The sequence below is a fragment of the Bos grunniens genome, chromosome 16 (genome assembly GCF_055505025.1).
Source record: "Bos grunniens cultivar Pamir isolate PY7600 chromosome 16, Bosgru_T2T1.0, whole genome shotgun sequence".
NCBI lineage: Eukaryota > Metazoa > Chordata > Mammalia > Artiodactyla > Bovidae > Bos > Bos grunniens.
The window spans coordinates 81,253,474-81,277,762 of record NC_141180.1 but is presented as its reverse complement, the minus strand read 5'-3'; the positions used below and the strand labels follow the sequence as shown (position 1 = coordinate 81,277,762).

The 24,289-nt window shown below is 48.9% G+C and overlaps 1 protein-coding gene across 8 annotated transcripts in view; it reads left to right on the top strand.

Annotated features, from left to right (window-relative positions):
• Positions 1-24,289, top strand: part of ATP2B4 (ATPase plasma membrane Ca2+ transporting 4) — a 100,185-nt gene that overhangs the window by 15,258 nt on the left and 60,638 nt on the right. The window contains exon 1 of one of the 8 annotated variants that reach the window (XM_086345769.1): positions 23,099-23,511. The exons of 6 other annotated variants lie outside the window; for them this stretch is intronic. The gene's annotated coding sequence lies outside the window, so the exon portion shown is untranslated. Of the gene's footprint in view, positions 1-23,098; positions 23,512-24,289 lie in introns of those variants that run through there. One more of the 8 variants, XM_086345772.1, reaches the window with a different exon arrangement.

The window sequence follows — 24,289 nt, the reverse complement described above, 5'->3', positions numbered from 1 at the left end:
GCTGCCCTGTTCAGACAGCGTCTGCGTTCCCGTTTGCCACAGACGCCTCCTCTCCCTGCTGCCTAATGCTCGGGCTGCTTCACTCGTTTTTGTGGCTGCCTGGTCCATGGAGGCATGTTAATTTGCAGACCTTGAATGGGGAAAACAAAACCTCGAAGGGTGGAGGGAGAGGCAGCTAGGATGGGGTGGCAGCTCAGTTGGGCTTAGGTGCAGAGAAGAGGGGATCTTCCTGGGAGGCGGTGGCAGGGATGCGAATGGGAACAGTGGCCAGTGCCCCAGGAGACTGCTTAGGGACTTGGCCTTCAAGAATTGTTAAGGCCTTGCCTGAGGAAGCCGTCCCTCTTCACCAGTTTCCTTTTTCTTGGACGCCTGCCGGGAGTTTGGAAGGCTCCCTAGGGCCTCCTTGGTATAACTGTATCTGCCACTACACGGTAGGGAGCTTAGGGCTCCATCTAAGAACCTTGCAAGGCTGGTAATTCCCTTTGCACTTCTTTCTGTTGTCCACCTTCTGTTAGTATTTTGGTCACACAACAGTTCACCCTGTTGGAGTAAATACAACATGAGGCAACCCAGGATCCCAGCTATATTCCTATCGGTGAAGTGCCTGTTCTCCTGTTAACTTACTCAGCTTATCTCATGCACCTGTTGCTATAAACAGCAGTACTTCAGACCTCCTCAGGGCTGGCTGATCCCAGAGTCCTTTGTCTAACTTGGAGCTTACTTGTGCCCCAGTGTGAGTCAGGGCTGTTTCTCACTCAGCTCCTTAATCATCCTGTCTGAGCCCTAGGCAACTCTGCCTTCTCTGTTACCCTAAGCAGGCAGAACCTTCTTTGCATACCCATTCATAGAATTTGTTTTTCCTACTTTCTGGTTTGCATGCTCTTGTTTTAATTAATTAATTTCTTTTTGGCTGTGCTGGGTCTTCGTTGCTGCGTGCAGGCTTTCTCTAGTTGCAGCGAGTGGGGGCTTCTCATTGTGGTGGCTTCTCTTGTTTCGAGGCACAAACTCTAGGGTGTGTGGGCTTCTGTAGTTGTGGCTCACAGGCTCAGTAGTTGGGGCTCAGGGCTCTAGAGTGCTGGCTCAGCAGTGGCGCATGGGCTTAGCTGCCCTGCTGCAGCATGTGGAATCCTCCCAGACCAGGGATCAAACCAGTGTCCCCTGCACTGGACCTCTAGGGAAATCCTACATGCTTTCCTTAAGGCAGAAGTAAGATTTCCATAAGTCCAAAGATAATTGTTAACATTCTGGTATATTCTCTTTATTCTTTTATATATGTTTGTGACTCTACACATTTTTTAAACAAAATTGGGGATAGTTTGAATATCAAGTTTCTGATTCAGATTTTTTCCAACTCAATACTATATCATGAGCATTTTCTTACAGCCTCAGGAATTGGCCACAAGTCAGTCACAAATATGGTTCTTGGAATCTGATGATAGTAGGCAACCTGAAGTGAAAGATTGATGTGATTTTGGAAGGAAAATAAAGATACTGATGCTTGCATCCTTTGTCTTGAAAGTTGACAGTCTGGAGCCAACCTAGGCTGGGCACAGGGGTCTGAACCTGGGATGGAAAGATCAGAAGAGGGAAAAAGCCTGGAACCCTTGAATTGCCTTTGAAAATTCCTTCTCTCTGTGTGTTTGGATCCCACATGAAGGTTCAGGCCAACTTGTGTTTGAAGTAAGAGTTTAAAATGTAAAGTGGCTTTTACACAGGCTCAGCTAGGGGTAGGCCTTTCTGGAAGAAGATGTGGAATACCGTAAGTCAAGTCCCTATAAAGCTGTGAGTGGAGTTACTCTTAATGGCAGAACGGCTGACTTCTCCTGCTGAGTTTGGTCCCTTATACTAGCCCCCTGGTTTGAAAGAACTGTAATGGCTTTTCCAGTCTTCTTTCTCTTGAGTTTATCTCGGGCTATATTTTTAAAGAAAGAAACTTTGTTTTTTCTTTTGATTTTAAATAATCATCCAAGCCTGGGTCAGGGAGGGGCAGAGAAAAAGGAGTTAGGAAGAGCAAGAGGCTGTCACCACCACCAAAATTAGCGAATATAGCGCTGGGGACAAAGACAAGGTCTGGTGAGTGCCTCTGATGGAGACAGAGAGTCCCTGTGCTTTTGGTAGGCAGCTCAACACCCCTCAACAGTTGGGATGCTTTGAAATGACAGCCTGAGATGTCAGCCTCTTAAAAGTTGTACCAACCAGCAATTATACATTTAAGAGTGACAAAGAGTCTTGATGACCATCATGATGAATGTAGGCTTATCTGAATAATATTGGTACATGTTCAGCGTAGGCTCGAGGGCTGGGACATGAAGTCTTGGTTCACCCATGAGTTGGTGCCGCCTCCCTGTGTGACTCGGGAAGCCTTCCACTATTGTCTCCTGGCCCACAGGGAGGTTTCACCCTTGCACTTTCCTCTTTCCTAAGGAGGTTTCATCCTTAACCTTCCTCCTTCCTCCCATCTAGGGAGATAGATGAGGGAAATGGAGGGAGATGCTTTGGTTTCCATTACAAAACAGGGGAATCTTTGTTATTCTGTCTTCTATTCCGTTTACTCCAGAACCTCTTGCCATAACAGAGGAAGATAACAGACTGGGTGTTATCATCACATGTGTCACCCAGCTTCTGAACTTCATCTTTTTCATCCTCCTTAAAATATCAGATAATATAATTTTGAATACCTTACAGGGTCATTACAAGAATCGCATGAGATAATGGGTGTGACAGTCCTTTAAGGTAGAGGGCCTACAAATATATAATTATTTACGAAGATTCTTGAATGAGGAAGTCCCTCCTCACCTGACTCCTCTGAGGTTGCTGCTGCTAAGTCACTTCAGTCATGTCCGACTCTGTGCGGCCCCATAGACGGCAGCCCACCAGGCTCCCCCATCCCTGGGATTCTCCAGGCAAGAACACTGGAGTGGGTTGCCATTTCCTTCTCCAATGCATGAAAGAGAAAAGTGAAAGTGAAGTCGCTCAGTGGTGTCTGATTCTTTGCCACCCCATGGACTTCAGCCCACCAGTCTCCTCCGTCCGTGGGATTTTCCAGGCAAGCGTACTGGAGTGGGTGGCCATTGCCTTCTCCACCTCTGAGGTTAGGAAGGCCTTCTTCCAGCTCATCTAAAATTTGAACCCTCTTTCTTGGGTAGGTGCTGTACCTCAGCTGTAGGTGGAAGGTGAGATGCAGCAAGTGTGAAAGATTTGTTCAAAGTGGGTGAAAAAGCTGGAACTCTAAAAAGAGCCCCTTAATTGAGTTCCACTCTTGACCATGCCACTAGCTAACAGCATGACTTTGAGCAAGCCCCTTAACCTTTGACCCTCATTTGCCATCTGTTTCTAACCGTAAGGATTATTAATAATCTAGGAGGACAGTGTAGAATGTAAACAGAAGTGTTCTGAGAAATTAAAAGCACTATACATGTGTGATAGTACACTATTAGAGCTCAGATGTGTTCCTGAAGATGTCAAGGGGAACCCGTGTTTGATTAAGATTACACATCCTAGAATCCTATTATATCAGAATCTGCCTGCAATGCAGGAGACCTGGGTTCAGTCCCTGGGTCTGGAAGATCCCCTGGAGAAGGGAAAGGCTACCCACTGCAGTATTCGCCTGGAGAATTCCATGGACAGAGGAGCCTGGTGGGCTGCAGTCCATGGATTGCAGAGTCAGATGTGACTGAGCAGCTAACAGACAACAGTACCTCGTATCAGCACTGGAAGGGGCTATCGCTCAACTCCCTGTTTTACAGACCATAAGAAACTGAGTCCAAGCAGTCCCCCCTTGTACCCTGACCAGGCCGCACTCTACGACTCTGGTTCCCCACATGGGTGGCCCTTCTATTTTAGGTCTCCCACATCCCAGTACTGCCGAAGGAAATGGCAACCCGCTCCAGTATTCTTGCCTAGAGAATCCTGAGGACAGAGGAGCCTGGTGGGCTGCTGTCCATAGGGTCGAACAGAGTCGGACACGACTGAAGCGAGGCAGCAGCAGCAGCAGCAGCATCCCAGGACAGATGGAAGACCATTCACTCTGTGTACCTTAGTGTCCCGCGTTAAAGCCTCTCCAATTTGCCACGCCCTTCCCTTCCACCGGGATGGGAGGTGCCTTTCATGCTAACATCTCAGAGTTGCCCAGATATTTGTCCTTCCTCTCTGACATCATGCATCCACCGATCATCAGCGTTCATGCCGTGGGCATGCCGGGCAGAACGGGGAGCCGGCGGTCCGGGCAGCTTCGGATCGGGGCTGGAAGGAACGGGGCTGAGCTCGCAGTGTGGAGGAGGCCGGGGATGGCGGGCGGGGACCTGGGGGGCGCCCGAGGGGAGGTGGAGAGCAGGTCCCGGGCGCGCCGCGGTGAGTCACGGCTCCTCTGGGCTACGGCGGGTGGGGCCGCCCGCCTTCTCCGGGCTTGGCGGGCCGGGCATCCGCTGCCCCGGGCGCCCCCGGGTTGGGCGCCGGACGCGGGCAGGGACTGGACGGGGCGGCGCGGGGCCTCCCCTGGGCTCCGCCCGAGACGGGCAAACGGGCGGGGACCTGCGCGGGCCGGGGCGCTGCGGCTCCTAGCCCCCACCCCGGGGCCCGCCCTGCGGAGCCCCGTGCCTGGGTGAGGCTCTGGCGGCGGAGGACCCGGAGTCTCTGTGGGGGCTCCCCTGAGCCAGTTCGCTCTGCGCCCCAGAGGACACTGGCATTTCGGCTTCCTCTGTCCCCGGTTACTGTCTCCCGGCACTGTAAGATGAAATGCCTCCCTTCACCTCTCTCCACCCGGAGCCGGAGACCAGGTCCCTGCTGAGCTCTCCCTCCCACCTTCTTTCCCAGCCCCTGCCGCTTTCTGGCTCTCAGGTCTCTAGAGGAATAATGCAGATCCGAACTTCTGCCCTGCTTCCCTACCACCCCACCCCCGAAAATCAGAATTGCTACGTTGGTTGATAATGTTATTAGCTAACATGGTCAAATGAGTATATTCACTGTGTTGCTAAATGGCAATTTTAGACTGTGAAATTGATAACAGAAGGGCACATCTAAGAGCTGCTGGCTTTTGGGAGATCGATGACTTTCTTTGATCATGCAGATTACAAATGTTGCAGGCAGAAATAGTGGAAACATACCTCTCTCTCTGATCTCTACCTCAGTTTTTTTCTTCCTTTTATTTCTCTGATGCACAAAAATGAATGGTTCATGATACATTTTCTTCACTGGTTTATGCATGTCTCTCTTTTACTATTTATGTTAATATATTAATGTACCGGTTGAAGGCACCACCCAGTCCAAAAATGTTGAACTCCTCACCCAGTCCAAAAACGAGATCCTGCCCATATTTTGCATCCACCTATGCGCCCTTTCTCGGAGAAGGCAATGGCACCCTACTCCAGTACTCTTGCCTGGAAAATCCCATGGATGGAGGAGCCTGGTAGGCTGCAGTCCGTGGGGTCGCTAAGAGTCAGACATGACTGAGCGACTTCACTTTCACTTCTCACTTTCATGCATTGGAGAAGGAAATGGCAACCCACTCCAGTGTTCTTGCCTGGAGAATCCCAGGGACGGTGGAGCCTGGTGGGCTGCCGTCTATGGGGTCGCACAGAGTCGGACACGACTGAAGTGACTTAGCAGCAGCATGCGCCCTTTCCATGCTAGCCCCTTACCTTATCACCTATCTCAACCACTATCCAGAATTTTGTGTTTACCATTCTTTTCATAAACCTATGTATGCCTAATCAAATATATTATTTAATCTTAGTTCATATTCTTTATTTAAAATATATACTGTGTACAGTCTTCTGGAGCTTATTTTTGTTCAATATTATAATACTAAGATTTGTCCCTGTTAAGTGTAGCTGCTGCTGCTGCTAAGTCGATTCAGTCGTGTCCGACTCTGTGTGACCCCATAGATGGCAGCCCACCAGGCTCCACCATCCCTGGGATTCTCCAGGCAAGAACACTGGAGTGGGTTGCCATTTCCTTCTCCAATGCAGGAAAGTGAGAAGTGAAAGTGAAGTCGCTCAGTTGTGTCTGACTCTTCGAGACCCCATGGACTGCAGCCCACCAGGCTCCTCTGTCCATGGGACTCTCCAGGCAAGAGTACTGGAGTGGGGTGCCAGCAGTTCATCCATTTTTACTGTTACATACTCTTTTATTGGTGAAGACTACCACCCTTTTTCACCATAAAGAACAGGATTACCACAGACTTTCTTGTTCATGTTTTCCTGTGCAATTCTCTTCTAGGTATCAGTCTCAGAAGGGAGTTGCTAGGTCTTGGTATGTGAATATTCAGCTTTACAAGATAACGAGAGATTGTTTCCCAGTATGTTTGTAGTGGTTTTGCTTCTAGCAGTAAAGTGTAAGAGTTGCTCTTGGTCCATGTCCTTAGAGTACCTGGTATCATCAGACTTCTAAATTTTTGCCAACTGAATGGTATAAATAGTGTCTCTTTGTTGTTGCTGTTAAGTTGCTAAGTCATGTCCAACTCTTTCCGACCTCATAGATTGCAGCATGCCAGGCTCCCCTGTCCTCCACTATCTCCTGGAGTTTGTTCAGATTCATGTCCGTTGAGTCAGTGATGCTGTCTATGGATATCTCTTAGTGGCCTTGATTTGCATTTCTCTGATTAAGTGAAGTTGAAAAACAAAAATAATACTTCACAGATCAGACCCACAAAAATTGCAAACATTGGAGTTATTGGATATAGAAAAATATAGAATATATTTAATATGTTGAAAGAAATAGGAGAGTATTGAAATAATACAGGGACAGGAAACTCAATTGATGAGGCAGATATTCAAAGAGAACCTCTAAAAATGAAAAAAATACAGTAAAAGAAATTAATATTTATGAATTACTTGAAATAGTATTTTGTGGCCAAAGATAAAATTAATGAGTTGTAAAATATTTCTGAGTAATTACATAGACAATGGAAGATGGAAGAAATGAAGATGGAAAATGCTGAAGAACTATAGAGGCATAGAATATAGAACAGAGACTGGCCAGATAGTAAATATGTTAGGCTTTGTGGTCCACGTGGTCTCTGTTATAACTACTCAACTCTGCTGTTGTAGAGCAGTCACAGACAATATATAAATGAATGGCTGTGGCTGTGTGCCAGTAAAACTTTACTTATAAAAAGAGATAGCAGGTCAGATTTGGCCCAGGTTGTACAGTTTGCCTGCACTGGGAATAGAGCAAAAAGATTCCAATATACACTTACGACAATGTTTAAAGAAGCAATGGTTTAAGAATGGATGAGGTATAATCATTATTTATATACTTTGAGGCCTAAAGAATCCCAAGAAGGATACGTAAAACTCACCATTAGACACACAATAATGAAACTACAAAATACCAGAGATAAATAATTTTTAAAGTAACCAAAAAAATAAATTACTTTAAGGGAATGACAATTAGACTAACAATAGATTTTTCAACTTCAACAATAAAAGCAAGAGGATGGTGAAATAGGATCTTCAAAGTTCTGAAGCAAAAACTGCTAACACAATATTCTGTCGTCAGTGGAAATCTGTGAAGAATGAGGGCAAAATAAAGCCCTTTGTAGACAAACAAAACCAGGTTTCTACCAGTAAGATTTCCACGGAAGCAACTTCTAAGGGAAATAGTTCAAGAAGAAGAAAAATTACCCCAAAGGAAGGTTCAAGGAGGAATGATGAGCAAAGGAAATTGTAAACATGGTGCTAAATCTAAATATTACTCACAAAGAAAATAAGGATGATGGTGTCTAATTTCTAATGATAAAATGAAGCTATACATTAAAATTGCCAGTAACAATAGCATATAAATTGGAAGATAGAGTCCAGGAGTTCTAAGCTCCTAGTGTAGTTTGGGAAGAGGTTAAAGATATTGATTATCAGAAGTTTCTAAGTTAAATGCACATTCTAGGATTCTTAAGCTTTCTAGGCTAACACAAAAACTAGGAATAATGTAACTTCCAAACTAGTGATGGGGATGAAAATGGAAAGAAAGAAAAGAATGAAGATAATAGGAAATGTGTTATTAAAAAAGGTTCAGACTGTGACACAGAAGAAAGTAATAGCTATTACCATTTATTGAGTAGATGCTGTTAGTCATTTTGAATCATTAATCTTCATAATTTCATGTAAAATACAAAGAAGACATTAAAATTTTCAGTTTCTCTTATTACTACATGCCTATGCTTAAAACAAGATCTGGAACTTAGTAAGCACTCATTTGTTGAAGAAAATTAAATGGGAGTGAATACTGATTCCTGTCTAAAGATGAGCAAACTGAGGCTCTGAGAAACATGAGAAAAAGAAACGCAACAGACAGTATGAGAGTGAAACCCGCCTCTTCAGAGGCTGTAACCACACAGGCCCCTCTGTTTTCCTGTCTGTGAAAGTAAGTCAACAGTGCTTGAGCCACAACAGTCGTCGTCGGATGCTCCGTGCCGCCAAATGATGAACGCCGTTGCTGGGGGACTTGTGCAGAGTCCAGCCCAGGTGTGTGGACTTCAGCCATACCTACTTTCCCCTCTACCGTGTGCAGACTTGCCCGCTCTTCTCTGATGCAGAAGTGTCCGTATAATAGCTGAGAGCATGAGCTGTGGAGGCAGGCAGACCTGGGTTCATGGCCTGTCCTGACCGCTGTAGGACTTTAGTTTGCTGTAGGACCTTGGGCCTCCACTTCTTCAACTGTTTAAAGGGGATGAAAACAGCTATTTAAAAAGGTGAGCTTCCCAGGTGGTGCAGTGGTAAAGAATCCACCTGCCAATGCAGGAGATTGGGTTCGATCCCTGGGTCAGGAAGAACCTCTGGAGTAGGAAATGGCAACCTGGTCGAGTATCCTTGACTATAAAACCCCATGGATAGAGGAGACTGGTGGGTGACAGTCCATGGGGTTGCAAAGGGTGGGGCACGACTGAGCGACTGAGCAAATGCATCTTAAGAAAGGTGGTTGGGCTTCCGGGGTGGTCCGGTGGCTGAGACTCCGCCTGCCAGGGCAGGGAGCATGGTTTGAGCCCTGGTCTGGGACGATCCCACCTGCTGCAGGATGACTAGGCCCATGCACCCACCATAACCACTAAAGCCAATGCGCCCTGGAGCCCACGCTGCACTGCGGGAGAAGCCCGTGTCCCACAGCCCGGGAGGAACTCCTGCTCGCGACAGCTAGAGAAAGGCCACACGCGGCAGTGAAGACCCAGCACAGCCAAAACTAAATAGTCTTTTTTTTTTAAAAAAAAAGGTGTTTGTAAGATTGTGAGACTGCATGCCAATCACTTGGATGGTAGAGATCACAAATTAGGTCCCAGTTTAATATAAGAGAGAGGAGGCGCTTTAGGGAACGCTCAGAAGAGAATCGTTTCTAACACTGGAGTAGAGATGAATCTGGGTGACCTTAAGGTGTTCATTTCTTCCTTAAGCAGAAGCAAGGGAAATACTGCAGTGCGTCGCCACTCACTCTCTGACTGGTGAGCAGGCCTCTAGTGACTCCAGACCCAGCAGTTGAAATGGACTGATTGATAGCATTAACTAATAACCATAGTAATTATGTTTGAGTGCTTACTACGTGGCAGCACTGTGTGCTTTTACAGAGGCTATTTAATGATCTTAAAGTCGTGTGAAGTGTTTTCAGTGGAGTTGCTGTTATTATCCCCATTTTATCCATGCCAAAATGGCAGAACAGAGACATTAACTTTCCCAGCGTCAAGCGGGTAGTGATTGACGGTGGGTCTCGGGTTTGAACCCAGCTTATCACTGCACTGTATCTTAAAAGATGACTGAGCAGAAGAGCCCTCGTGTCTGGAAAGCACATTCAAGCTTTCCAGAAGAGCATGGCCCTTGTCAAATTTGGACTTGGATTCCGGCCCTACGTGGCCAGTGAAGTGAAGTCGCTCAGTCGTGTCCGACTCTTTGCGACCCCATGGACTATAGCCCACCAGGCTCCTCCATCCATGAAATTTTCCAGGCAAGAGTACTGGAGTGGGTTGCCATTTCCTTCTCCAGGGGTTCTTTCTGAACCGGGGATCGAACCCAAATATCCCGCATTATAGGCAGACGCTTTTACCATCTGAGCCACCAGGGAAGCCCTGTGGCCAGAGACAAGGTATTTAACCAGTTTTCTTCTTTGTAAAATAAGGGTGGTGGTATCTGCTTCCCAGGTTTGTTGGGAGGATCAAGAGAGGTCATACATGATGTACTCAGAAAGCCTGGGGACCCTCTATTTTCATAGTGAGTCAGGAAGGCCTTAGCTGTGCCTGTTCTAAGCGGAAACTGACGTGCTCTGAGCTGATAATGGGGTGACTTCGGGGGAACGAGTAGATGAAGGCTGACTTTTTTATCTGCTGCTTTAAAGGATGCATTGAGCATTGCCCTGATCACTCTTCTATGCCACTGGCCGCCCCAACACACAGAGCATGGTATTCAGAAAGCCCGGTTTCCCCTCCCCTCGGCATGGCCGCGCCTCCGTGTCAGGATGGTGCATTGTCTGATGTGCTAGACCCTCCGTGGGCTCTCAGCTCTGTGCGAGTCTGGGGTAGCTGCCCTCTGGGCCACTGGGCCTCTGCCTCCGCTGCCAGGATGGGGCTGAGCTCCCGGTGGCCGCAGCAAGGGGGTTCCACAGTCCTGAGCTACACTGTTTCTTCCCTTCTCACCTCTTTGTACCAACGCTATTCCATTTGCTCTCTCATCTTTTTTTTAAAATTTATTATGGTAAAATACACATAAAATGTACCCTTTTTAACCATTTTTTACATGTATAGTTTCAGTGATATTTATTACACTCACATTGTTTTGCTACCATCACCACTATCAGAGCTTTTCATCATCCCAAATAAAAACTGTACCATTAAACAGCAATCCGTGTACATCACCCAACCCCACCCCCAGCTGAGCCTAGGCAGCCCCACGCTGCTTCCTGTCTCTGTGAATTCGTCTAGAGTAGGCACTTTGCATAAGTGAACTCATGACGTGCTCATCCTTTGTTTCTAACGTTTGTACTTTGCATAACTTTCTCAAGCTTTATTCATGTTGTGACATATATCAGAATTTCATTCCTTTTTAAGGCTGAATGATATTTCATTGTATCGATTCATACACTGTTCAATATGCAACATTTTGTTTATCCATTCATCTGTTGATGAATGCTCCCTTTTCTTTAATCTTTGGACTTCTTTAATCTTTTCTTTCGGCACATCATAATTTGCAGTCATATGGAGAGAGCAGCTTCTTTCCCTGCAGTAGAACACGGAGGGGGTCACTGTCCCAGAGGCTGAGGGCGGGTTCAGCTAAGCGTGCTGTTTGTAAACTCTGCGCTGAAGCCTCTACTGGGTTTCACCCTTCTAGAAGTCTCTTCCCAACAGGTACGTGCTGACATCAGCAAACCCAGAAGTGCTCGTGGGAACAGAGAGCAGAGTTACCTGGGGCAGCAAGCCTGCCTTTGCCGCCTTCCTGGGGACAGAGCCGGCCTTGCCCCAGGGGCGCTGCGTTGTCAGTGCTGTAGGCACAGGTATAGAGATTCTAGAGCAGCTTTGGATCTCCTGTTTATATTCTTGAGTTTTTGTACATTTTGTTTTGTATATTTCTTCTTACCAGTCTGTGTCATTTCTGTCTCCTGCTTGGCAGGTCAGTATTTCTGCGTGTACTATACTATACTCTCAGGGTTTCTGAACAGACATGTGTCCAGTCTTCTTTATTTAGACTTTTGTACCTGGGAGTTCCCTTAGAAGGCTCTCTTCCTTTCTCTGAGTCTTCCCGCCTCCTGTTTTTGTTCTCCCTTCTCTGCTTTCCCTCTTACAACCCCTCGATGCACCAGAGCTTTGGAGCCTTTATCTGGACCACAGTCTGTGTGCCCGAGGTGGCCCTGACTCCGACAGTGACGCATCTTCAGGGTGTCTCACAGCTCCCTCTCACAGGGCGTGGAGCACTATGCTAACCCTCTGAGCTCATCAGGGTAGGAATCTCCCAGCTCCGGTGTCCTGGGCGGGGCCTAAAATTATCTGATTGTTTCATATGGGCTGCTCTCATCTCTTATTCTGGTTTCTGTCCACTTTTTAAATAGGAACTTGTAACGTGTAGTGTGTCTTAGTTTCCAGGCTCTTCCTGTGCTTGTGTGCCTTAACTGAGTCATGTCACCTTTAAGACCATGTGTGATAAAATCTGTAGAAGGACTATCATCAGTCCTGTTTATCTTTTTTACTTTTATTTTTTTAGATTTTAAACTTTTGTTGGGACATAGCCAATTAACAATGTTAATTGTTTGCTAGTCCCCTAGTTTCACGGGACTAGCAAAGGGGTTCAGCCCAACATATACATGTATCCATTCTCCCCCAAACTCCGCTCACATGCAGGCTACCACATAGCATTGAACAGAGTTCCGTGTGCTATACTGTAGGTCCTTGTTGTTTATCCACTTTAAATATATTAATAGCAGTGTGTACTTGTCTATTCCAAACTCCCTAACTATCCCTTCCCACCATAGTCCTGTTTATCCTTAAAGGCTGTTTCAGATCACATCAAAGTGCTTTGAAACTATAAAGCAGTGTGCAGACATTACCACAGTCTTCTTTGACTCTGATGAACTTTTCTGCCTTCCTCCTTGGTTTTCCTGACACCAGTTAACAGAAAACCTCAGGCCAACTCCCCAGATATGGCTGCAAAAGTTGGAGATTCTGGAGAGATCCGAGAAGGGGGAGTATCAGTATCTTCCTGGTACATAGAGGTGGGTTCCAGAACAGGTAGTAAGAAGGGTAAGAACAAGGTAGCCAGAGGTGCCGGGAGCCCCTGACAAAGGGGCGGCCTTGGTGGCCTCCCTTCTGACAAAGCTTTTTAATGCACCTGATACTCCTCCAAAGGCAATGGGCCTTCGGATACGAAAGAAGTAGTCACCTCCCAACCTAATATGAGGTCAGTTACTTACTTTCACTATCTCCTTTTTTCACATGGGAAAATTGAGGCCTAGGAAGAATGGATTTGGATGAAAGTGGCCGAGGGGAGGCGAGTCTAGTGCCGCTCAGGAAGACCCACAGGGGCAGAGCCTGGGGCCGCAGGCAGGTCTGTGCCCAGCCAAGCCCAGCAGGGCCCAGGCCCGCGGGCCGGCCGCTTCGGGTGCAGCCTCCGTCACTTCTGCTTTTCTTCCTTAGGTATTTCTTAGAATCTAGTGACCCAAGGCAGTGTGTCAGGTTGACAGTGACATGTCACTGCCAGCCTGTAAGGCACCTCTATAATGATGTTAGCAAGGTGCTCCCTTCAGATGAACCCAGCCCATGGGTGCATAACCCACCCAGCAAAACTTAGCGTGGCTCATCTCCCAGTGCCTGGCTTACTATGGGCTCATCATTTTCAGGGCACACGTGCACACCCATGTGCTGTATGGAGCAGCTCTGGAAAGCTCCCCTTTGCATATGGTGTGGGTGGGGCCCAGAGTTGGGGGGTAGGGGTTCTGTGAGTGATCTCGTCCTGGCTGCCAGCTGGCCTGCGGGGCCGACCTTGGAGGTGCTGGATACACACAGGTGGATAGGTAAGGGGGGCATTTCCACCCTTCATTTGACGCCTAATGCAGATTTCTTTGCGTTATCTGCCCTGTTTTCCCATATAGACTGCAGTCTTTTTGTCCCAGCGCCCGGCACAGTGTTTGACTCATAGAAGTTTCAGTGTGAAATGAGGGGATTTCCATTAGGCTTTCCCCAAAGGGGAAGCACTGGGGTTCTGGGAGATGTTTGGTCTAGTTGGTAGGAAACACAGAGGATCTGCTCCCTGAAAAGGCAAGGAATTTAACTCTGGAGTGCACTCACTGATAAACCTGCCTCCTAGCTTGTGGCTGGTCAACCCCTGGCCCTACCCTGCTTTGAGAAGCTGGCAGGGCATACATGGTACTTAACCTACAAAGGTCCTACAGTCGCCACTTCTGGGTGTAGAGAATCCTGGTCAGCTCTGTCCTTTCCACCTCTCCAGTGTGAGTCAAGCTGGCAGGAACTCTGGAGGAGGCATCCAAGGGGTTCTTGTACAATGCAGAGAGCTGTCACGAGCATGAAAGGGAATTCCTAGGCCAGGTGGCCCCGTTCAGCTGAGCGCTCCTGCTGGAAAGACGTGGTAGCATTCTGGCACTCGACACTCTTCTGCCCCATCTGGTCCTTTGGAACGAGAATCGGGAGTCCCAACCGAGGGCCTGGGGAGACAGTACACTGATGCTGGTGTGGGAGGTGGCCAGAGGGGTAGGCCTCAGTTCTGGGGAAACACCACCTCTGTGTATCACTTCTGGGTGAAACTCAGGGGCTTCGGAGGGCCTTGCCTTTCCCGGAGCAGCTCACTTACAGCCTGTGTTCTCCTTGCCTCCTAGGTTAGCTTGGCTGGGCATTTGATATAGAAGAGAGGCTGCTCATCTTCCTATGTAATTCCTAGGTTTAACTCTTCCCCGACATGGTGCCTTATCATCCTAAACACAGGGCCTTCACCCTAGCCTCCCCAGGAAGAACGGGACCGATGAAGACTGACCATTTTCTTTCCCCTGTAACCTTCCGTAAACTTCGCTTTGTTTTACCGTACCCCACTCCTGTCTTGGCTCTTGAAACGACTCCAATCAGAAGAAAAAGGCGGTTCACCCTCCTACCCCTCTTTAGGGCCATATTCTGTTTGTTCTCCCGGAAACCATGGCAACCTGGCCTAAGAGGCCACTTCTACCATCTTGGGAGTTAATGTTCCAAAGCCTTGTACTCACAGCTCTGGACTCTCTAATACATTTTTCCAAAGTGGGACAGAAGCCTTCAAATTTTTAGTTCTGCTCGAAGAAAGTTTCAAACAAACCAACCCTTTTGGTTAGGAATGGAAGCAACATTTCCTGCAGGATTTGGAATATGAATGTAGGCAACATTAGCTGGGAATCCTGAAGCTGTGGTCCACGCATTTTTCACTTGCCTCTTTCTTCTTTGACTTTTCATAATTACTCAGTTACTTAGAAGACTGTTGGAGCTGGTTATCTTTTAGCTTGCCCCAACTTTTTTTTCTTTTCTCTCTTGACATGTTTGCTCTGGTGCTACCTTTTAAAGTCCCAAGTTGGGCATCCAGGGAGCTGTGATGATTAACTGCAGGAGCCCGGTAGAAGAATTCCACAGCCTTAGACGGCAAAGTTTCCGTGGCTTCGCTGCTGTGGGACGTCCCCGTGAAGGAATCCTCTTGAGCTGGCTGTTGGAGGAGGGAGGGCGGGAAGCGGGGTAGCCTGTCCTTGGCTCCTCTTTGGACATGGCAGCTTGCAGAGGGAGGGCTCAGGGGCTGAAGCCCTGAAGGGCGGGCGCTGACCTCCCCCCGACACTGGAAAGGATTGTTCTCTGCTGATATGGATCTTAACTGATTTGGAACAGCTGGCCAGGATGTGTGAGACTGGAGAAGCTGGGAAGAGTGCTCCAGCAAATTTTTGCTGAAGCAGATGTTAGACAAATAGTGTGAGATGCCTACAGAGGTCTGGCCCTGCTGGGTTAGGATGCCTTTTGCAGCTCCTCCACTGGTTCCCTCTGCGAATCCTTGAATACTTACTTGCATAGTGGTAGGGAGAGCTAGGAGAAGGCGACTGTGTCACCAGGGAGCTGAATGTTCGCCTCCATCTGTCTATTCCCAGCCCCAATTTTATAGAATCACAGCGCAATTCAAGTGAAACAGTGGAGCCACTTTGCAGCTTGTGGTTGGGTAGGACTAGCTTATCATGTTCAGTTGTGAATTTTCAGCTTCTGTGGCGGCACAGAGAGGAGCCAGAGTCCAGTTGTGGCCCCAGATGTGTTTTATATCTGTCTAATCTCCCAGCCTCTTCCTCCATCAGGTCACTTCCTATCTATACTGGATCAGGAACTTGGCTGAGCATACGAAATCCTGATTTCAGTTTGTTACCCGTAGGAATAGTCTCGCATCCTTCCTTTCCCACTGCCTGTGTTAGGGGGTCTTCACTTCTGAGTCCCCAGTGTTTGACTGTGCTTCAAGCATGATTAGATGCTACATATTCGACTTAGCCGGGCTTCCCTTGTAGCTCAGCTGCTAAAGAATCCGCCTGCAATGTGAGAGACCTGGGTTCGATCCCTGGGTTGGGAAGATCCCCTGGAGAAGGGGAAGGCTACCCACTCCAGTATTCTGGCCTGGAGTTGGACACGACTGAGTGGCTTTCACTTACTTATTTACTTACTTATTCGACGTAGCCAGGCAAGCTCCAGGAAGGTCTGGGAGAATGCAGGTTGGTTCGGAGTTCAGCCTGACTGTCTCTGGGCCATTCTCTGAGGGAGAGAGAATTCCCTGTGCTGGGACTAGCCATGGCAGCCCCGTGAGCGCCCCACTCGCCTCTGAGTGTTCCCAGACTCCTTTGCTGTTTGAGCCAATGTGGACTTGACAGGGCTGATTGGTTCCAGAAATTACCCAGGTAAGGAGGATGGAATTCTGTCCAATTAGATTGCCCCTGGAAATGTGGCAGAGAATGAGAGAGATTTTGAGATTGAGATAGATAGATAGGCAGACCGATAAATAGATATGTTGTGAGGGTGAGAGACAGAGAGAAAGCGAGAAGGAAGCAGGCAGGAAGAGAGGGAGAGATGTGGAAAGTGATGTACAGAAATATGAAAAAATAAGGCTTAGATTTGAGGTATAGAGAGAAAAATGAGGAGGTAAAAGAGACTGATACTGGCTGTTTTTCCCATGATTTCTGGCAGTGCAGTGCTTCAGAAATAATCCAGAAAACATGCTTTTCTGCCACTTCCTACAGACCTCTCCCCAAGAAACAATCACCATGGTTCTCCCAGGTTTTTCCTTGGAGGTATGGCAGTGATGTTTAAAATGCTGTGTGTGGGAGTTTAGAATTGAATGGGTATCAGGAGAACCTGAGTTCTGTATAGTTGGTCTTTGCTTCTGCCTAGAGGGTGGATGATTCCTGCAGTGATTCCTGCAGCTGGTTTCCCTTCCATCCGCAGCAGAAAAGCCCTGTGGCTGTGTCCTGGAGAGCGAGGGTGACGGGCCTCCAGTCCGCCAGCCCCGCAGCCCCCAAGAGGCCGGGGGGACGGGCCTGTGCTGAGGGTGGGCCCTTGGGACTGAACAGTGGCTTCTCTGTGCAGGTTGGGTCTCCTTCCCGGCCTTCCATCTTTCTCTTTCCCTAGGGACAGAAGCGCGTGGGAGCAGAGAGGGGTCGCTCACTCGTGACCTCCACGTTTTAGGTCAGGCACTGAGGCAGGAGCTGGGAGAAGGAGGTGACACACCCTTTCCACTCGCCCAGAATACACAGTACCTTGCACTTTCTCTTGAGATGCATAAACCACCGCCAGCTGGGGCTGACTCACCTCTCTGCCTGCCCGTTGTCTCTTTCAACAATGGGCCCTGTGTCCATCTGAGCCCTTTTGAATAAACACTGTTTATAACCGAGATTTTTGGAAGCTTAGTCTGCTGTGGGGGTTCTAGGACATGTCCGCTTCTTTGTCTTTAATGTATTCCTAAGCAACGACTGCTCAGCCTGAGTAAATGCGCTGAGACTTACCAACAGGAGCTCATGTTGGGCCCTCCCTTCCTGCCTTGCAGGGACAGTGGCGTGCTGGCGACAGCTGATTTGACAAGCCTAGAGACCATGCCCACTCTGCTCCTTTGACCTCAAGGGTCTGCCAAGACTGATTGCTGTCCCAAGTTGCTGATTTTCCCAGCAAGATTGTATCAGCTAACCCAGACTGTCAGTTAGGACCTTGACCTCTCCTGGGGCAGCAGGGGGTGCTTCCCTTGTGGAATCAACAGCAGCTTCCCCCTCTGCCTCTCTTCCCCTTGAGGACTGTTCTCATTGATAGCCTTTCTGAGCCATAGTGGCATCTGGGAGGCATTCTGTTCCAGTCTGAGATGGAAAGAATTGAACCGTCTGTGTGATTTGCTCTTGTTAAAACTGCCCTAACTTTATTTTTAATCTGATTAATATGCCCTTCGGCAGGTGGGGTTTTTTTTTCTCCTACTAAGGATGTAACCATCTGAAAGGAACTAGAATAAGGTGGAGAAAGAGGAATGGTAAAATCCTTCAGCATCTTTTGTATTCCAACCAGCTGTTTCTGCAAGGTGGCTCTCTGTTCTTTAGATGTCATCTGATGACTGGCGTATTTATCAGTCAGCACACACTCTTAGCTCAGTTGTGTACGTGCACGGGTGTGGGTGTGAGATACCACACGGTAATCTTCCACCCTCTCCCTCTTGGGCTGCTTATGCCTGATGGCGCATTTCTTTGTTCGTATTTATTACTTCACATTTGCCGGGGCGAGTGGAGAAGGTAGGAGGCTGTGTTGCCCCATCCAGTAGCCAGAAAATACTCCCTACTTCTACCAAAAGCTTTCCCCACGTGCCTAGTGTCCTGGTGTCCAAGGATAAATCAACCTTGCTTTTGATCATCCTCCAGCATCTGAACCTTGAATGCTGGCTCCTTGGTGCTGGTGAGAGGTCCTTACCATCCTGATTTGGACCGTAAACCTTGTTCTACAGGAGTATCCTTTCCCCCCAGAGCTCCCTGAGAAGAGAGAATTGAATGAAAGTTCTCTGTACAAGTGGCAGAAACAGGTGTCCCTTCAGAGGTACCTCAGAAGTCATTTCCCACGGCCCTCCAGCCAGGAGTGTCTGGGATCCATGTCGGATGGCTCTGCACCCATGGCTGGGCTGGGACCGGAGGGTGATCGTCTTGAGACTGTCTTCCCACGACCCCGTGTCTTGGTCCTGACGAAACCTGCATCCGGCAGGGGGCTGGTGGGGAGACAGGGAACCTAAGGAATGCTGCTGGCTGGAGCCAGCTTTGACAGGAAGGCATAGGACAAAGCATCTTTGTCTCTTCTCAGAGCCAGTGGTGCAGAGGTGAGAAAACCCAGAGTTGGGGCTTCCCCGTGCTGAGCTGAGGCAGAAGCATGTAGGGGCAAGAAGCCATACATTGCCCTCTTCAAAGGAGCTGACCATACTCCTTACTTCAGTCTTCCCCTTGCTGTTTCAAATCCCAGACTCTGTAATAGAGTCTTTTTCTTCTTGAGGAAAGATGCAGTGGCTCTTTTTTTTTTTTTTCTTTTTTTTTTTAAGCAGTTTTAGGGGTTGGGAAAGGAAAACTTTGAAAGTAAAATAATAAAAAACCGGCCGCTCTGCCATTACAGGCACATAAATAGCTACACCATCGTGGGTCTGCACACTCACTTTGCCATAGCAACCTCAGCAAGTGTTTATAGCAGCCTGTCACCCCGGCTGGAAAACAGCAGCTGCTGCGGCTCACCCGCCACACCCGTGCCGCCTGGGCCTCAGAGCAGTGGGCACCACTCCCCCCAACCCGAGGTGTGGCGGGGCCGTGGGAAATGGCAGAGCCAGGGCAGCATGGGATCCAGATGTGCAGCTGTGTCCGACTCTGCAACCCCATGGACTATAGCCTTCCAGGCTCCTCTGTCCGTGGAACCTTCCAGGCAAGAACGCTGGAGTGGGTTGCCATTTCCTTCTCCAGGGGACCTTCCTGACCCAGGGATCGAACCCGAGGCTCCTGCGTCTCCTGCACTGGCAGGAACCCACTATGCCACCTAGGAAGGCCTCAGATGTGCCGAGGAGTGGTAATATCCTGAGAACCTGAAGTGAGGGGTGGGTGTCTTTCCTGCCTATTTCTTCTCTTTCCCCTGGGCATCACCCCATCTCTTATCTCCTGCAAAGTCGGAACCAAAGTGCAGAGGGTGCTTAGCTGCACATGAACCCAAAGGGGTCCGGGTTCTGAACCTCACGAGGCAGCTTGTTTGAACTTTCTAAATAAATCCTGGCTTCTGTTGCAGCCTATTCAGGGAGGTCCTCTCAAGTCTCTCAAGGACTCACAGGACAGAGGCTTCCCTTGAGAAGATCATGGGTCTCTCTGGGAACAAGGCTGCCCTGAGATGAACAGAAGCAAAGATCAACATTCTGGAAGGACTAAAGGAGGGGGAGATGGGACAAGACCCTTGTGTGACTCCCCTGTCAGCCTGGATCCGAGGACGGTGTTGGGCCTGGGCCTCCGCTGGGAGCCTCGGTTGCTTTATCTTGGTGTCGCTGGAGATTCTCACAAGGTTGTAAACTCTGCATCCTTCTCAAGTGTGGTACCCAGACCAGCAGCAGCATCCGCTTGTCAGGGAGCTTGTTTCAATGCACATCCTCAGACTTCCTGAACCAGCAACTCTGGGAACCCTCCCAGAAGTCTTTTTTTTTTTTTTTTAATTTATTTGCAGGGAAGCAATGGAAACACAGACACAGAGAACAGACCTATGGCCACGGGGTCAAGGAGAAAGGAGTGGGTGGAATGTATGGAGAGAGTAACATGAAAACCTACACTACCATATGTAAAATAGACAGCCAATAGGAATTTGCTCTAAGACCCAGGGAACTCAAAGCGGGGCTTTGCGACTTCCTGGGAGTCTTGATGTTCACGCAGGTTTCAGAACCGCTGCTCCAAGGCACAAGTGCAAGAAAGTATGATCTGCCCAATTTCAGAAGCCCCACCCTGACTTAGCAGCTCCTATCTATACAGTGTATAAACAAAGAAGAGTGAACCTGGGTGGTAAGGTGACTTATTCAGGGGTGCTCCCGGATCTCTGTCCTGATACATGCCATCTTCTCGGCGTGGAGCCGTTGCCCGTTTGTCTGGAGCTTCCGGGATCTAGCTGGGCTGAGAGGTCTGGATTAGACAGGGCCGGGGGTGGCTGTCTATACTGGCAAGACTGTCATGAAGCAGACGGAGGCAACAGGAGTGCCACCCAGGCAGTGTGGTACTCCGGGGCACACAGGAATGTTGTTTTGCTTCCTCTCCTCCTGAGCCCCTGGGACAGCTGCCCACAGCACGCCGTTTGGTGGATGACATGTGACCTCCCTCGCACCTGAGGCTTCCACCAGAGCCTGGGGTCTAGGAGCAACGAGATGCTGACCAACTCCAATAGCCCAGGGAGACTGACCCTTCTCCCTCTCCGTAAGCATGACATGGTTCTCTTGAAATTTGTTCGTAAAAATAATACAGGATATAATCCAGCTGCTAAATAGCACTCCCCCCTTTTTCCCATGGGGCCAAAACGTGAAAAAACCACCTCAGCGCCAAGAAAGGCAGTCTGTTGCCCACGAGTCTGTGTGTCCTGGGTCTGCGAAAGCTGCTGCCCGAGGGTCTGCCTCCTGTCTGCTGACCTAGTGCAAGCAAGCTGCTCCTTGCTTAGTGTAGGAGGAAGGTGCCCTTTTAACCCATGTCCAGCGCATTTCCCACCATCTGGCCAGCACTCCTTGCATCAGACAACAGACCTTCTGGATGGGACGGTTACTCCCGCCTGAACTCAGCTCTTGTCCTCCTTCATCCACTGAAGGAGGTTACTGTTCCATCCTCTACATTTTTTTTTTTTTTCCTGAGCTTCAGCTTTCTGTGAACACTCCCGTAACACCCCCTGAGTCACAGGCAGCCATAGCAGTGACCCAGGCCAGTATGACTCAGATTATTTGGAAATAGGGTATATTCCCTATGGCTCTAGGCCCAAGGGACTGCCCATTTTCATTTTGCTCTATTGGTGCTATTTTTAGGATGAATCTAGGAAGGTAACAGTGCCCTGTTAGGAACATTTCAGCTTCAGTTTCCCAACCCATGTCATGAAACTTCCTGTCTTCACCTTAATGGTTCTGGGGTCTCTGACAGGGGCTGGATCAATAGATATCAGGAGCAGAGTATCATCAGCCTTTGGCCAATTCTCGGCTTCACTGTCAGAGAGAGCTTGTGCTCTCTGTGGGCCTGACCTCTCCCTGCCACCTGAAGGCGTCTGGCCAGAACTGGTAAGTTTTGTTCTCATTGTCATGGCATATCTTAGACAGTGCAGTCCCTTCAGGTCTGAAAGGCTTCAGTAGCGTAGCATGTTTTATGTTTTTCCGGTTTCGGGTGCAGACTGTTGAGTCAATCGTACTGTGGATTCATGGTCCAGTATTATCGTGATCCATGCAAGGCCCTTCCTGTGCTGTTTCCCATATTCCACATCTTTTCCCTTCCCTCCCTGTGAGCAGCATTCTAATGTGTGTCTTTTTGTTTAAATATATCCCTTAAAATGCATATGTTTTTAATTTTTGTTAAAGTATCCTTTTTTACCTGCACTAAGCACTGTTTTTAAGATCAGCAATATTGTATGTACATCTGATCTGTGTTTCTGTTGCATGATATTCTCTGTTATCTAGCTCATGTATTTTTCCTGCCCATCAGTGGGAGAGGGGATCCCAGGTTGCCTTCAACTCTGTCACCACAAATAATGCATAGACTTAGTTTGGTCAAGTGCAAGGTGGCTCCAAGGAGGAGGGGGAAATTCTGAATCCCTGAGACCCAGGGCTTGAGGGCACCACATCTTCTCTACACAGATGCTTTGATTCTGGCACTGCATTTCTACTACTGAACTGAAGAAGACCTTCTCAGGGTAGCTTACCTGGTGGTTCAAATGGTAAAGAATCTGCCTGTGATGCGGGAGACCTGGGTTCAATCCCTGGGTCAGGAAGATTCCCCAAGAGAAGGAAATGGCAACCCACTCCAGTTTTCTTGCCTAGGAAATCCCATGGACAGAGGAGCCTGGCGGGCTACAGTCCATGGGGTCACAAAGAGTCAGACACTTTCACTTTCTCGAAGGCTTGTGGGGAGGGAGCGGGTAAGCCAGGAGGCCTCACATAAGCCACCTCCTCACCAGTAAGTGATGTCTTCGCTTTAGGAAGGGAGTACCCACCAGAACCCAGGTCCCAGGGGCTGGCAGAGAATTAGCATCGGGTTCCAGCACCACAGGCTGCAGTGTGCCATGCTGTGGTCAGTACGGAGGCCTAGTTTTGGTGCCTCAGTCCTCCCTTGGCTTCCTGGCACCAACCTGGCTGTTGCTGGCGATGAGAGGGGGTGCTGCCCACCACCTGAACTCCCGCCAGCATCCCCTGCCCTGACCTTCTGCCCATATGCCTCCACAGGGCCTCAGAGACTGGAGGAGGGTGTGCATGCAGGTCTGCTTGGCAAGCCAGCAGGCACTAGGGCAGGGGGATAGAAGGAGAGCCCTGAACCCCAAGCAGGGTGGCTGCGTGACCCGAGTGGTGAGAACTGACGCTGGTGGGCCAGCCTCTGGTCATGGGAATAAGAGGCCTGTCATGTCATGAGGATGAAGCAAAGCAGCCTCCGCGTGGTATTTAGACCTTCAGAGGAGGGCCAGCCAAGGATGTCTCATGCAGGGCAGCCTGCCCCGTGCAGGTGCTTGCCAGCTCTCATGAAAGGCCTCTTAGAGGTATGCCAGCAACGAGACAAAGAGTGAAGCTTAAGACACTGCAGGGAACTGCCCCTGCGGGAATAAGAAGAGAAGAGGTGTCTCTGTGCCTCTCCCCATCCCAGGGCTGATGCCCCGAGTGTGAGGTGATGGAGTGCAGGGAGCCCTCAGCCCCCTCCTTCAGCCTCTGAGTGGGAACTGGACATACTTGGAGTCATGCCATCCGGAGCCAAGGGCATTCTGGCCGGGGCATATGTATGTGGGGGCAGGGCTGGAGTGGAGGGTGTCAGCCCCTCATAAGCTGTGACCTACTGCTGTGGTTGCCCAGGAAGCTGAAAGAGGTAAGGAGGTGTTTCCCTGAGGTGTGGTAGAGCCTTTAGGGGCTCTGGGCCATATAGATTTATATGGGCTTCTCGTCAAGCTTTAGGTAGTAAATCTGTAGCTTTGTTTCCTTTTTCGTAGAGGATTGACCTTGTACTTGAGGCTTTGGATTCAGGCTAGGACACAAATCCTCGTTCTCAGAATCTGTATTTCCCTCCTATAAAATGGCTTGCCCTCCTTACAAGGCTGTTAATGAAGATTCAGAGAAACAATATGTGGAATAATGAGAATAACTATGTATGGACCAACCACTACATAACAGCTGCTATGCTAGGCTGCTGTTTATGTATCAGTAATAACACGTGTGTACTTACATGAATCATTTCTCTCTGAATGGGAAAGGGTGGGCCTGAAGCAGATTCCGTGCTCAGTTTGGCGCGTTATAAGGTGTCTCGATCCTGTTCCTGTGCCACCCCCATCTTAGCGGCCGCCGGCAGCCCAGAGGCTGGAGCTGAGCTCCTTACCATTCCCGGCAGGTCTCGCTGCGGTCGCCAGCCTGCAGCCTGGGCCCGCGGCCCCCTGCCATTTCCTTTCTCCTGTTTGCATTCATTCTTCATTTCCCATGCATCACGCCAGATTCATTAGCAGCCTTTGGCAGTGGAGATTCAGGGAGTGGGTTCCTTTCACATCCTCAAAATACCCTACTCTGTCCCCTACATAGGAAGTTAACTTTTTCCCTCATATTCTGAGGGCACTCCAGGAAGGTTTCTACGAGTAAGGGATTTCTTGGCAAAACTG